At 35.4% G+C, this 12,741-nt stretch overlaps 1 long non-coding RNA gene across 1 annotated transcript in view; it reads right to left on the reverse strand.

The window, feature by feature from the left end:
* The window catches only part of LOC123562782 (uncharacterized), a 77,620-nt gene extending 65,276 nt beyond the window's left edge, over window positions 1-12,344 (reverse strand). Inside the window, exons 1-3 of the long non-coding RNA XR_008369847.1 lie at window positions 12,255-12,344; window positions 8,082-8,173; window positions 3,138-3,277 (exon numbers count right to left, since the gene is read on the reverse strand). This is a non-coding gene — a long non-coding RNA (uncharacterized LOC123562782). The remainder of the gene's footprint in view (window positions 1-3,137; window positions 3,278-8,081; window positions 8,174-12,254) is intronic.
* Between the last annotated feature and the right edge of the window lie 397 nt (window positions 12,345-12,741).

Here is a 12,741-nt window from a genome sequence, read left to right on the forward strand (position 1 = left end):
GACAGGTCAGTAATGTCTACAAAAATAAGATTTTTTTTCCAAAACTAAACCCTTTTAATCCTTGCATTTACAGTATTTTATCACATATCTGCTACAGTTGATGTGTACTGTAAGAAGTTTCATGGAACAGTTTTCTCCTGCCATGACAATGGTGAACATAGGAGGAAATATCATCCATGGGAAAATTCTCAAATAAAGTATAATATCATTATTTATTTTTTGGCCATTTTGTGGTGAACTAAGGCAGCTAAGGCAGTTTTTGAAGAAAATGGGATTATACATGTTTCAAGTTATGGAAGACCATACATGTAGTCGAGTTATAATCAACGAGGAACATTAGCTTGTTACTTCCCCTGAAAGGTTATATGATAAAGCACAAGAATAACCAAATATTACATTGGTCCCTTTCAGTTGGATTCCTCTGACTTTTTTGTTATAACCTTTATCCAAGATGTTGCGGTTGGTCAAAATAAATATGCTTTTTATGTGTATGTTTCTAAATAAGAATGATTATTCAAACCTATATTTAGCAGAAGGCCACCTGTCCTTAATCATTTTTCAATCCAATGAAATTTAGTAAAGATATTGCTTTTGAAAATTACAAAGAAGTCAACAACAAAAACAGAGGAAGAACCAATCTACTTTTTGGACATAATCAGGGGAAGTAACTGACTAATGTTCCCTAACTACAGAATATATCTTCGACTTGGTATTACACCATGGTTATTTTAATGTTTTAAATTCTACAAGTTGTTTGTGATGAAGAGTCAATCTAAATCCACAGGAATATGAGAAACTCTTGGTACATTTCTATGGTTTAGGGCAAAATAATTAAATGGGATAATTTCTGTAACATCTCATGGCTCTATCTGAAAGACAAGTGATATTTTCTTTGTTCCAATACCCATGTGACCATTATTTTAAGAACAGGTTCTGACACAGGAGTAATACAAAATTAATAGTTCACCCTGCTAAATTTCTATAATAATGAACTTGTCCCTCTTTAAATTTGGACATTACTATTATATAGCTGTTAAAAGGGGTGCTCACCAAAAAGATACTGAGTGAATGGCAAATAGTGCAGTTCTTGATCAGACTGCATGGATGTACAGGCTGATCATGATCTACACAGGTCACAATGGCAGAATCAACTTTGTCCAGCGTGATAAGGATTTGATAACTTATTTATGGCAGTTCAAAATCTGACATGAGCTTATGTTGTACTTGTTTGCTATTTTGCCAATTTTAATAAATCTTATTTCATCCTATCTTATCTTAAAGTCAACTGCCATATCTATGTGTATTCATTTAACCTATAGTTTAGTTAACTTATGGCCAGAATGTGGCAGAGTACTGCCAGAAGTTTTCAATCTTTTCATTTTACGCCAGGGTGAGTAGAATAGCTGGACAATTCTCGAATAGTCAAGCTAAAAATGTAGGTTTTACCATGTTTTTATTTCACACCATTTAACATATCCTACAGTATAGCCTACAGAACTAAACTGATCTTACTTGTTTTATTCTATTAAAATATATCTAGTTTATTTTTATTTTTATAAGAGTAACTTGTCAGTAATTTGGTTGAAAATGCACTTCCGTGGTGTAGTCAAAAGAAGTCCAAAGTAAATAGATCTTAATTTTCCCACATTTTGCACAAATTCATTTAGAATGAGTACTTAAATCTGACACTTTATCACTGTGAACACCATATCCTTAGGACTACAAGCACATTTTTATGCAATCTCGCCAGGCATACAATATGTTTTTGACAATAAAGAAAATGACGTCAGACGACCTTCAACTTTTTCTGGAAGCAAAGGAAATGAAGCTTAACTTGGAAACGATAGTCGCAGTTGTATTGGTTTATAGTCAGGGGTCACCCCGTGTAAATGTATGCGCATGGACTTCTTTAATTTTAAAAAAAAATATATTTTTTTGCTATTATGCATGAAGAGTCAATTTTCAGCAAATTCTAATAATTTGAAAATACATGGGCTTTAGCAGGACATGTCCACAAAAAAATATTTGAACTCAGAATAAAGACAAATCCCACAGGAGTCTGTAACGGAGCAAGGGTATATGGAGATTTCTGGAACTTCGTCAAATCGTTCAAAAAGGTCCTTTTAGATGTTGTTTGAAAGTGTCATTATATGCGTCGGATGTAAGATATTTCCGCATTTGAGAGCTGCAGACATAGACATTTTAGAAATTTTTTAAAAAGAATTTCATGTAATAAATGTTGATTCCAGGGTAACGTGAAAGGGCCATCAGACGCTAATATGTTTTACTAAGTTATGGTAGCGGAAAGGATATATTAAAACTGGTAGGTTATGACTGAAAGACTACTTACTTCATTCCAATGTATTTCACAAAATATTTTTCTGCATTTCCATTATCTTCTTTATGATACTGCGTTACTGTGTCACAGTACTATTACTTCATGCTTAAATCATTCCTACACAAACTTACTACCTAGATTACAACATACCCTTACTGGATAACTTATTGGTCAATAGTCAAAACTATCAAACCCATGGCTGAAAGGGCCAAGGGCACATAGTTTTGACTCTTGTCTGGCAAGCCATTCAGTGAGTCTTTTATTACATGACATCAGCAACTTTCATAGCTTCTTCTCTAACTTTTGCTCAACAAAATTAGTCCCACACAACAGAGCCGTTGATAGCACAAATTATCAACCTGTACTGATATAGGGATAGACTAAGTTTGATGAAAATCTATCCAAGTTTGATGAAAATCTATCAAGCAGTTCATGAGAGTTGTTACATGTTATTTCTAATTTTAGCTGAAGTGGTCCCTAAAAAGGGCAGAGTGCACCCACTGAATATTTTTTTAAAGGACCTTATGGTACTACATACCAAGTTTCAGAAATATCCATCAAGCGGTCCATTAGCTAAGTTGTTTAAAGTTTTTCTATTTTTAGCTCTAACAGTTCCTTAAAGGTTCCATGTGCCTCAGTTTGAACAAACCTTTGAGAAGACCCTAATACACTGCTACAAAATGAAGTTTGATGAAGATCCATCTTGTGGTTACGGAGAAGTCTTTAATAGATTCCTACGTTTTTACCACTAACTATTTAAGGCTGACAGTGTATATCAAGTTCACAGCAATCTACATACCTTGGCTTTTCTTCTGTCTGTGCATGGGCTCTAACAAGCGAAACATACACAATGTCCTAAACCCTGTCTGCCACTGCTTTACCATCTTTGTCAGAATATGTTACTTGAACAAAGCCACCATAACAACATTCTGTCCACACCTAAAAACAGAGGTAATAATGTTGGCTCTCTTTGTTACATCTAACAAGCTCATTCAGACATTGCAAATATTTGACAGAACATTCATATGAGGGTATGGTCATCCAGTGTGTTTTATTCATGGGGGATAACTCCTGAAGGTAATACATGTATTGCATGAAAATTATGTCCAGACAAATTCAATGATCATCCATGAAAGGCATATCTGATTTTAATCAGTTAAAGCTAGATGTGTGTCCATTTAAAACACTGGTGCCCCCTCTTCCTAACTTAGCCAAGGACCATATCATTCTCTTTTCTGGCCAAGTGAAATCCAAAACAGAACCCCAGGTGCTCACCTTCACATGCTGTATGTAACACATGAATCTAGTTGAAACATTTCATAAGATATCTACAGAACAAACTTTTATGCACTTGTTGTGTATCTTTCTCTAAGTCAAGGACCACAACTCTGGTCTGGCCGAGTAACAACCAAAACAGAACCCCAGGCACACGGTGACCTTCGCATGCTATGTAACAATCCATACTTTATTTTATCACTCTAAGTCAAAACATTTTTGAGATGCAGGCAACACAAAATTTTATGCCCTTTTATGCATATAATGGTGCGGCTGTGTGATATCACAATTAAAACCGCAACTGCACAACTTAACATGCTGAATGAATACCCTGTGAGATTTCATGACACTAGCTCAAATAAGTGCCCCAATTTGAATGCAATTGGGAATGGACCTTATATTATGATGCTACAGACCAAGTTTGATGAAGATCCTTCTAACAGTTTATGACAAGAAGTCGTATAAGAGTATTTCTTATTTTGGCCGCCATTGAACAAATGTGAGGCAGAACCTTATAATGATGCCATAGACCAAGTTTGATGAAGATCCTTCATGTGGTTCATGGGAAAAAGTTATTCAAAGTTATTTCAAATTTTAGCTTTGGGGCCCCTAAAAGAGGCAAAGTGCTCCCATTTGACCAAAATTGGGAGAGAGCCTTATAATGCTGCTACAGACCAAGTCCGATGAATATCTATCAAGTGGTTCATGAGAAAAAGTTCTTTAAAGGTTTTTTTTCTATTTTTAGCTCTTGCGGCCCCTAAAAAAGGGCCAAGGTGAACCATTTGAACAAACTTGATAGAGATCCATGCCAGGATTCTACTGACCAAATTTGGTGCAAGTCTGACCTGCAGTTTCCGAGGAGATGTTTAAGTAAACAATGTTGACAATGGACGATGGCCGATGGCCGACGACAGACCATCCAACTATATATATACTAATAATTCACCCTTAAACAAAGTTCAGGTGAGCTAAAAATTAAGTGCAAATAACCGCACTGAATATCAGCTCGCTGACATGTGCTCTTTGTATGCTGATAAGCTGAAAATGTAATTCCCAAGTCATGATGCAAAAAGGGAGGACTCCTGCTAAACAGCTATACATCATAAATAAAGGCACTTCCATCTTTTCAGAAACATTTAATTCTATGACATTATATAACATTGGGAAACATATTGATTATTGTTTAGAAAACTAGCTGAAAACTCACATCTGTCTGTCTTTCAGTTGCTCCCTTATCAATTTGGACAGTACCAGTAACTGTTAAAAGGTGTGCTTACCAAAAATATACTGACTATGTGGCGAACAGTGCAGATCTTGATAATCATGTCCAGCATGATAAGGGTTACTAGTAACCCTGTGACTTACCATCTGTTACACGACCTGTACTATATCTGACTCTATCTTAGCTTCATTTCTTGTCTCGATGTACACTAACTTTTAACTTTTTAACTTCATACCTGAAAAAACAAGAGGGCCAAGATGGCCCTAGGTCTCTCAACTGAGAAACACACCATGACAGTGTAAACTATTTGACCTAGTGATTTCATGGAGAAAAATATTCTGACCAATTATCATTAAAATTGGAGCAAAAATCTTAAGTATAAAAAAGTATTTTTTTTATTTGACCTAGTGACCTAGTAAGTCTTTTATTACATGACATCAGCAACTTTCATAGCTTCTTCTCTAACTTATGCTCAACAAAATTAGTCCTACACAACAGAGCCATTGATAGCACAAATTATCAACCTGTACTGATATAGGGATAGACAAAGTTTGATGAAAATCTATCCAAGTTTGATGAAAATCTATCAAGCAGTTCATGAGAGTTGTTACATGTTATTTCTAATTTTAGCTGAAGTGGTCCCTAAAAAGGGCAGAATGCACCCATTGAATATTTTTTTAAAGGACCTTATGGTACTACATACCAAGTTTCAGAAATATCCATCAAGCGGTCCATTAGCTAAGTTGTTTAAAGTTTTTCTATTTTTAGCTCTAACAGTTCCTTAAAGGTTCCATGTGCCTCAGTTTGAACAAACCTTTGAGAAGACCCTAATACACTGCTACAAAATGAAGTTTGATGAAGATCCATCTTGTGGTTACGGAGAAGTCTTTAATAGATTCCTACGTTTTTACCACTAACTATTTAAGGCTGACAGTGTATATCAAGTTCACAGCAATCTACATACCTTGGCTTTTCTTCTGTCTGTGCATGGGCTCTAACAAACGAAACATACACAATGTCACACAACTCTGTCTGCCACTGCTTTACCATCTTTGTCAGAATATGTAACTTGAACAAAGCCACCATAACAACATTCTGTCCACGCCTAAAAACAGAGGTAATAATGTTGGCTCATTTTGTTACATCTAACAAGCTCAGTCAGACATTGCGAATATTTGACAGAACATTCATATGAGGGTATGGTCATCCAGTGTGTTTTATTCATGGGGGATAACTCCTGAAGGTAATACATGTATTGCATGAAAATTATGTCCAGACAAATTCAATGATCATCCATGAAATGCATATCTGATTTCAGTTAGTTTTCAAATTAGATTTCAAAGCTAGATGTGTGTCCATTAGACACTGGTGCCCCCTCTTCCTAACTTAGCCAAGGACCATATTCTCTTTTCTGGCCAAGTGAAATCCAAAACAGAACCCCAGGTGCTCACCTTCACATGCTGTATGTAACACATTAATCTAGTTGAAACAAACTTTTATGCACTTGATGTGTATCTTTCTCTAAGTCAAGGACCACAACTCTGGTCTGGCCGAGTAACAACCAAAACAGAACCCCAGGTGCACGGTGACCTTCGCATGCCATGTAACAATCCATTATTTATTTTATCACTCTAAGTCAAAACATTTTTGAGATGCAGGCAACACAAAATTTTATGCCCTTTTATGCATATAATGGTGCAGCTGTTTGATATCACAATTTAAACCGCAACTGCACAACTTAACATGCTGAATGAATACCCTGTGAGATTTCATAGCACTAGCTCAAATAAGTGCCCCAATTTGAGCGCAATTGGGAATAGACCTTATATTATGATGCTACAGACCAAGTTTGATGAAGATCTTTCTAACGGTTTATGACAAGAAGTTGTATAAGTGTATTTCTAATTTTGGCTCTAGTGGCCCCTAAAAGGGGCCATGTGCTGCCATTGAACAAATATGAGGCAGAACCTTATAATGATGCCATAGACCAAGTTTAATGAAGATCATTCATGTGGTTCATGGGAAAAAGTTATTCAAAGTTATTTCAAATTTTAGCTTTGGGGCCCCTAAAAGGGGCAAAGTGCTCCCACTTGACCAAAATTGGGAGAGCCATTTGACCAAAATTGGGAGAGAGCCTTATAATGATGCTACAGACCAAGTCCGATGAATATCTATCAAGTGGTTCATGAGAAAAAGTTCTTTAAAGGTTTTTTTTTCTATTTTTAGCTCTTGCAGCCCCTAAAAAAGGGCCAAGGTGAACCATCTGAACAAACTTGATAGAGATCCATGCCAGGATGCTACTGACCAAATTTGGTGTAAGTCTGACCTGCAGTTTCTGAGGAGATGTTTAAGTAAACAATATTGACACTGGACGATGGCCGACGACAGACCATCCAACTATATATATACTAATAACTCACCCTTAAACAAAGTTCAGGTGAGCTAAAAATTAAGTACAAATAACCGCACTGAACATCAGCTGGCTGACATGTGCTCTTTGTATGCTGAGGAGCTGAAAATGTAATTCCCAAGTCATGATGCAAAAAGGGAGGACTCCTGCTAAACAGCTATACATCATAAATAAAGGCACTTCCATCTTTTCAGAAACATTTAATTCTATGACATTATAGAACATTGGGAAACATATTGATTACTGTTTAGAAAACTAGCTGAAAACTCACATCTGTCTGTCTTTCAGTTGCTCCCTTATCAATTTGGACAGTACCAGTAACTGTTAAAAGGGGTGCTTATCCAATCTGACTAAAGTACTTGATCTTCTAAACGAAGATCTGAGAACGACCCATTCACATTCGTCTTCTGTATATTTTGGATTTCCATCATTGCTATTTTTATGTTACCAAATCAGGCGACTTGTTCGATTGTCAAAGAGTAAGAAAAATATGCAGTTATTCCAGGACTCGAACTCGGGACCCCTCGCTTACAAAGCAAGTGGCCTACCGACTGAGCTAACCGGCTATCTGATACATTACGACATAAGAATTGTAAATATCAAAAGTCAATGCTAGAGGTAGATTTGCAAGATGTTGTAAGCTAGGCTCTGATTGGCTAGTGAAAGGGCCATCAGAACGAGGCAATGAATAGGTCGTTTTCAGATCCTATGCGTAGCGTAATAGGAGATGTACTTTAGTCAGATTGGGTGCTTACCAAAAATATACTATGTGGCGAACAGTGCAGATCTTGATAATCATGTCCAGCATGATAAGGGTTACTAACCCTGTGACTTACCATCTGTTACATGACCTGTACTATATCTGACTCTATCTTAGATTCATTTCTTGTCTCGGTACACACTAACTTTCGACTTTTCAACTTCATATCTGAAAAAACAAGATGGCCCTAGGTCGCTCACCTGAGAAACACACCATAACAGTGTAAACATGTTTGACCTAGTGATTTCATGGAAAAAATATTCTGACCAATTATCATTAAAATTGGAGCAAAAATCTTAAGTATAAACAAGTATTTTTTTATTTGACCTAGTGACCTAGTTTTTGACCCCAGATAACCCATTTCAGGAAGATCAACTGAAAAATACAGCCTCTATCGCATACACAAGGTTTTCCTTTGATCTGACCTAGTGACCTACTTTTTGACCCCAGATGACCCATATTTGCACTTGATCTTTATTTTATCAAAGCAATCATTCTGACCAAATTTCATGAAGATCAATTGAAAAATACAGCCTCTATCGCATACACAAGGTTTTTCTTTGATTTGACCTAGTGACCTATTTTTTTACCCAAGATGACCCATTTTCAAACTCGGCCTAAATTTCATTTAGGTTATCATTCTGACTTAATTTCAGGAAGATCATTTGAAAAATACAGCCTCTATCGCATACACAAGATTTTCCTTTGATTTGACCTTGTGACCTAGTTTTTGACCCCAGAGGACACATTTTCGACCTGGCCTAGATTTCATCAATGTAATCATTCAGACTAAAATTCATGAAGATTAATTGAAAAATACAGCCTCTATCACATACACAAGGTTTTTCTTTGATTTGACCTAGTGACCTAGTTTTTCACCCAAGATAACATATTTTCAAACTCGGCCTAGATTTCATCAAGGTAATCATTCTGACCAAAATTCATGAAGATTAATTGAAAAATACAGCCTCTATCGCATACACAAGGTTTTTCTTTAATTTGACCTAGTGACCAACATTTTTGACCCCAGATGACCCATTTTCAAACTTGACCTAGATCAAGGTTATCATTCTGACAAAAATTCATGAAGATCAATTGAAAAATACACCCTCTATCGCATACACAAGGTTTTTTTTCATTTGACCTAGTGACCTAGTTTTTTACCTCAGATGACCCATTTTTGAATTTGGCCTAGATTTCATCAAAGTTATCATTCTGACCAAATTCATGAAGATCAGTTGAAAAATAAAGCCTCTATTACATACACAAGGTTTTTCTATGATCTGACCTAGTGACCTAGTTTTTGAACCCATTTTCAAACTTCGCCTAGATTTCATCGCGAGTGAAGGTTATCATTCTGACAAAATTTCATGAAGATCAGTTGAAAAAACAGCCTCTATGGCATACACAAGCTAAATGTTGACAGCTAGACGACAGACAGACGACATACAATGGACAGACAGACGCCGGACATCGAGCAATCACAAAAACTTACCTGAGCATTGCTCAGGTGAGCTAAAAAGGGGCATAATTTAGTGAAAATGCAAAGTAGTGTTATGTAACCTGTACATTACATGTCAGATCATGACAGTGAACAAGTATGTTTAGTTTCAATCTATTCCCATTAGTGGGTGCTTACATACAAAAACTTAACCCAAAACTGCTAAGTCGAAAAAGGGGCATAATTTTGTAAAAAGCAAAATAGAATTACAGAACATGTGCAATGTAAGTAAGTTTATCACAGTGAATAAGTGTTTGAAGTTTCAATCTATTCCCATAAGTGGTTACTGAGATACCAGCTTACACACAAAAACTTAACCAAATCGGGACGCAGATGCGGATGCATGAGTGAGTCCAATAGCTCTACCTATTCTTTGAATAGTCAAGCTAAAAATAGATGATATAGGATAATTAATAAACATGTAATTGTTTACAAAATATTGCTTTTCACTTAAATTTCACTAGAAAGCAATCCTGCAAATTTGTGTTTCTTTTAAGAACAAATACTCCAAGACGTGACACAATTCCATCAAAGTGAAGCACCTGAGTAGTGCTTGGAATGAGTGAATAGCAGTCAGAAAATATGTTATCTATGGGTAGGCGCTTTCTGAGAAATTTTTACACAGATGTTTAGTAAATTTTGTGCTCACAGTGACTTGTAAACTCCTAAGGGCCTTTAAATTAATATAAAGATAGGCCACAGAATACTAAGCCTTTAACTGTTTAACAGTTAAACATTGTGAAACCTAAGATTCCTCTCCTATGCCAATAAAAACCCACGAGGCTCAGCCACTGCTATATTTATTCTGCAATATTTTCATATTTTCTTATTTTTGATGAAAGCAATTTGCATAAATTCAGGTAAATGAAACAATATATGAAATAAGTTTTATCCTAAACAATATCATACCAGGCAATCCCTTCCCGTAGACAAGCTTACTGACGCTGAGGGGCGGCTTTTTAATTTCTGACATTTGCAGCAGTTACAATATAAAACAAACTGTATGCATACCCCTTCCCCAGCCCTACCTAGTCAAAATAATTTGATGTTCAGATTGTTTTATATTTGTGACAGGGCAATGCAATGATCGAGTGGCGGGATATTGCCAATATATTTCTTAGGATCGCGTCAAATATATAAGCCCCCTACCCACCCTTCATCCTAACCTCCAGGAAATGTGAAAATGCTCAACATCTTAATCAAAACCTTAATGTTCCTATAATTTCTGAATCTTTTTAACATTGTACTCCAATACCAGGACTCATGAAACACCCAAGCATAATCAGGCTGGTAAAATTGCCCAATCAGGCTTTCAACAGAAAAACTAGTATTTCTTGAAAAATATCGAAGATATTTCTTTCAAACTTGGTCCATTTATTAAGCATTACATAATTTTTTATGATCCAAATTAAAATAAAAATAACTTTGTTGCCTTCAGTTTTGGTAGAATTATTTCCCCATTTCAGATTTTCATGACGCATAATTTTTGAAGTCCAAAAAAAAATAAAATGTTCTAATGCTAAGTTTAAAACAAAAAAGGGTTGAAAGGCTTTCTAACGCCCTAAATTATTGCGCCAGTACATGAATGTATACATCTTACTGTGCTTTCACTTACAACATTATAGAAAAATGTTAGTTGTAAAAAATTGTTCATACATCTGCACTAGAAACAAAGTATTAACCCTAAATATATAGAATAAAGGTACTGGCACACAAGTTTGGAGCAACAGAAAGCTATTGAACCCTTTTCTGTTTTAAACATTGCATTAAAACATAATTTTTAATATCTTAAGGACACGTCACGACTGAGATAGTTTAGCATTATTGCAATATACACAATCAGTTTTAAAATTGTGTTTCTAATACATAATTATGCTCATTAGATAAATCCATAATATCTATGTGAAAATAAGGGATGTGTTTTGTATGACTGCAACACTGGAGTTGCTCTAATTAATGACAAATGACTGAAACAATAGGAATTCGTAGGAGACTTGAATAGATAAAACGACAGTGAGGTAGCAATATATTCTTATATTGTTTTTATTCACGAGTTGTAAGCTATAACATAGAATACCTTTTTTAAGAAAATCAAACTGGAAGTTAGAAATAACAGAAAAAATTTAATTAGGTCACGAGTCATTATAAACCTGTCAAAATTTGTCATTAGTTTTCACGAGCTGTCAAAATTATTTTTATCTCTATATTCTGCAACTGCATTGTTTTTGTAATTATCTTGGTCGGGATATTGTAGTGTGTAACTTATTTTTACATTCCACATTAATATTTGTGCTTGAAACTGCTTTGTTGAGCTCACTGAAGTCACTTATGAATGTCTATTATTTTAGTTTATTGTCTGTTATAAAGGTACCAAACCTCAATATTAAGATGTAAGAATTGTTCCTTTCTGGTAGACAAAGGAAACATTTTGGCTGAATCTTATTATAACACTTTTTGGAAAGAACTGAATATTCTTTGTTTTTTGTTATTCACTGGAAATTCAAAACGTGACATCACCTTAATATACATCATATGTTATGCTTAATAAATGGAGCAAGTTTGAAAGAAATATCTTCATTATTTTTCGTGAAATATTAGTTTTTATGTCGAAAGCCCGATCGGGCATTGTTACCTGCCTAATAATATTTGATTCAAAGCAAAACTGAAAGAGTTCAACTTCACCTTTGTCCTAAATTACTTAGTGTTACATGGTAAGTAAGACATAACTCTGAAAGGCAATCAACTCACCTCACGTAGACATCTATTTGCTACTTGAAACAAAGCCCCCCCCAAAACACGCCATCTTTCTTTGTCCAGAACGTAAAGCAGTGTAAAATGGCGGCAACCTTGCAATATTGTCACGTGATCTGCTCGATTATTGTAAAACACGGATTAAACAAGATACACGAGATAATTTGAGTGAACAGTGTCACAATTAACGCGGTTTTAGCTTAACCATATGCACAATCTGCCTTTAGGCCACTCCAAATTGATCTTTCGTTCTTTAGAATTTTTTTTTTAAAAGATGATGGAGTGAGCGGGCGAAAATCTAAGTTTTGACCTTTTCAGTGGCGGGTTATTTTCCTGGAGCGATCGGATATTTTTAATCCTTGACTATTTTGATGTCATGTTCAGGTCTGTTTCCAAATAATGCTAACATCAAAGTGGGGAATCAAGGGAGATAACACTCCTTCAAGTCCTTGCAAACGGGAAAACATTTAAGTTGAAAAACTAT

Source organism: Mercenaria mercenaria, chromosome 2, assembly GCF_021730395.1.
Source record: "Mercenaria mercenaria strain notata chromosome 2, MADL_Memer_1, whole genome shotgun sequence".
In the NCBI taxonomy this organism is placed as follows: Eukaryota; Metazoa; Mollusca; class Bivalvia; order Venerida; family Veneridae; genus Mercenaria; species Mercenaria mercenaria.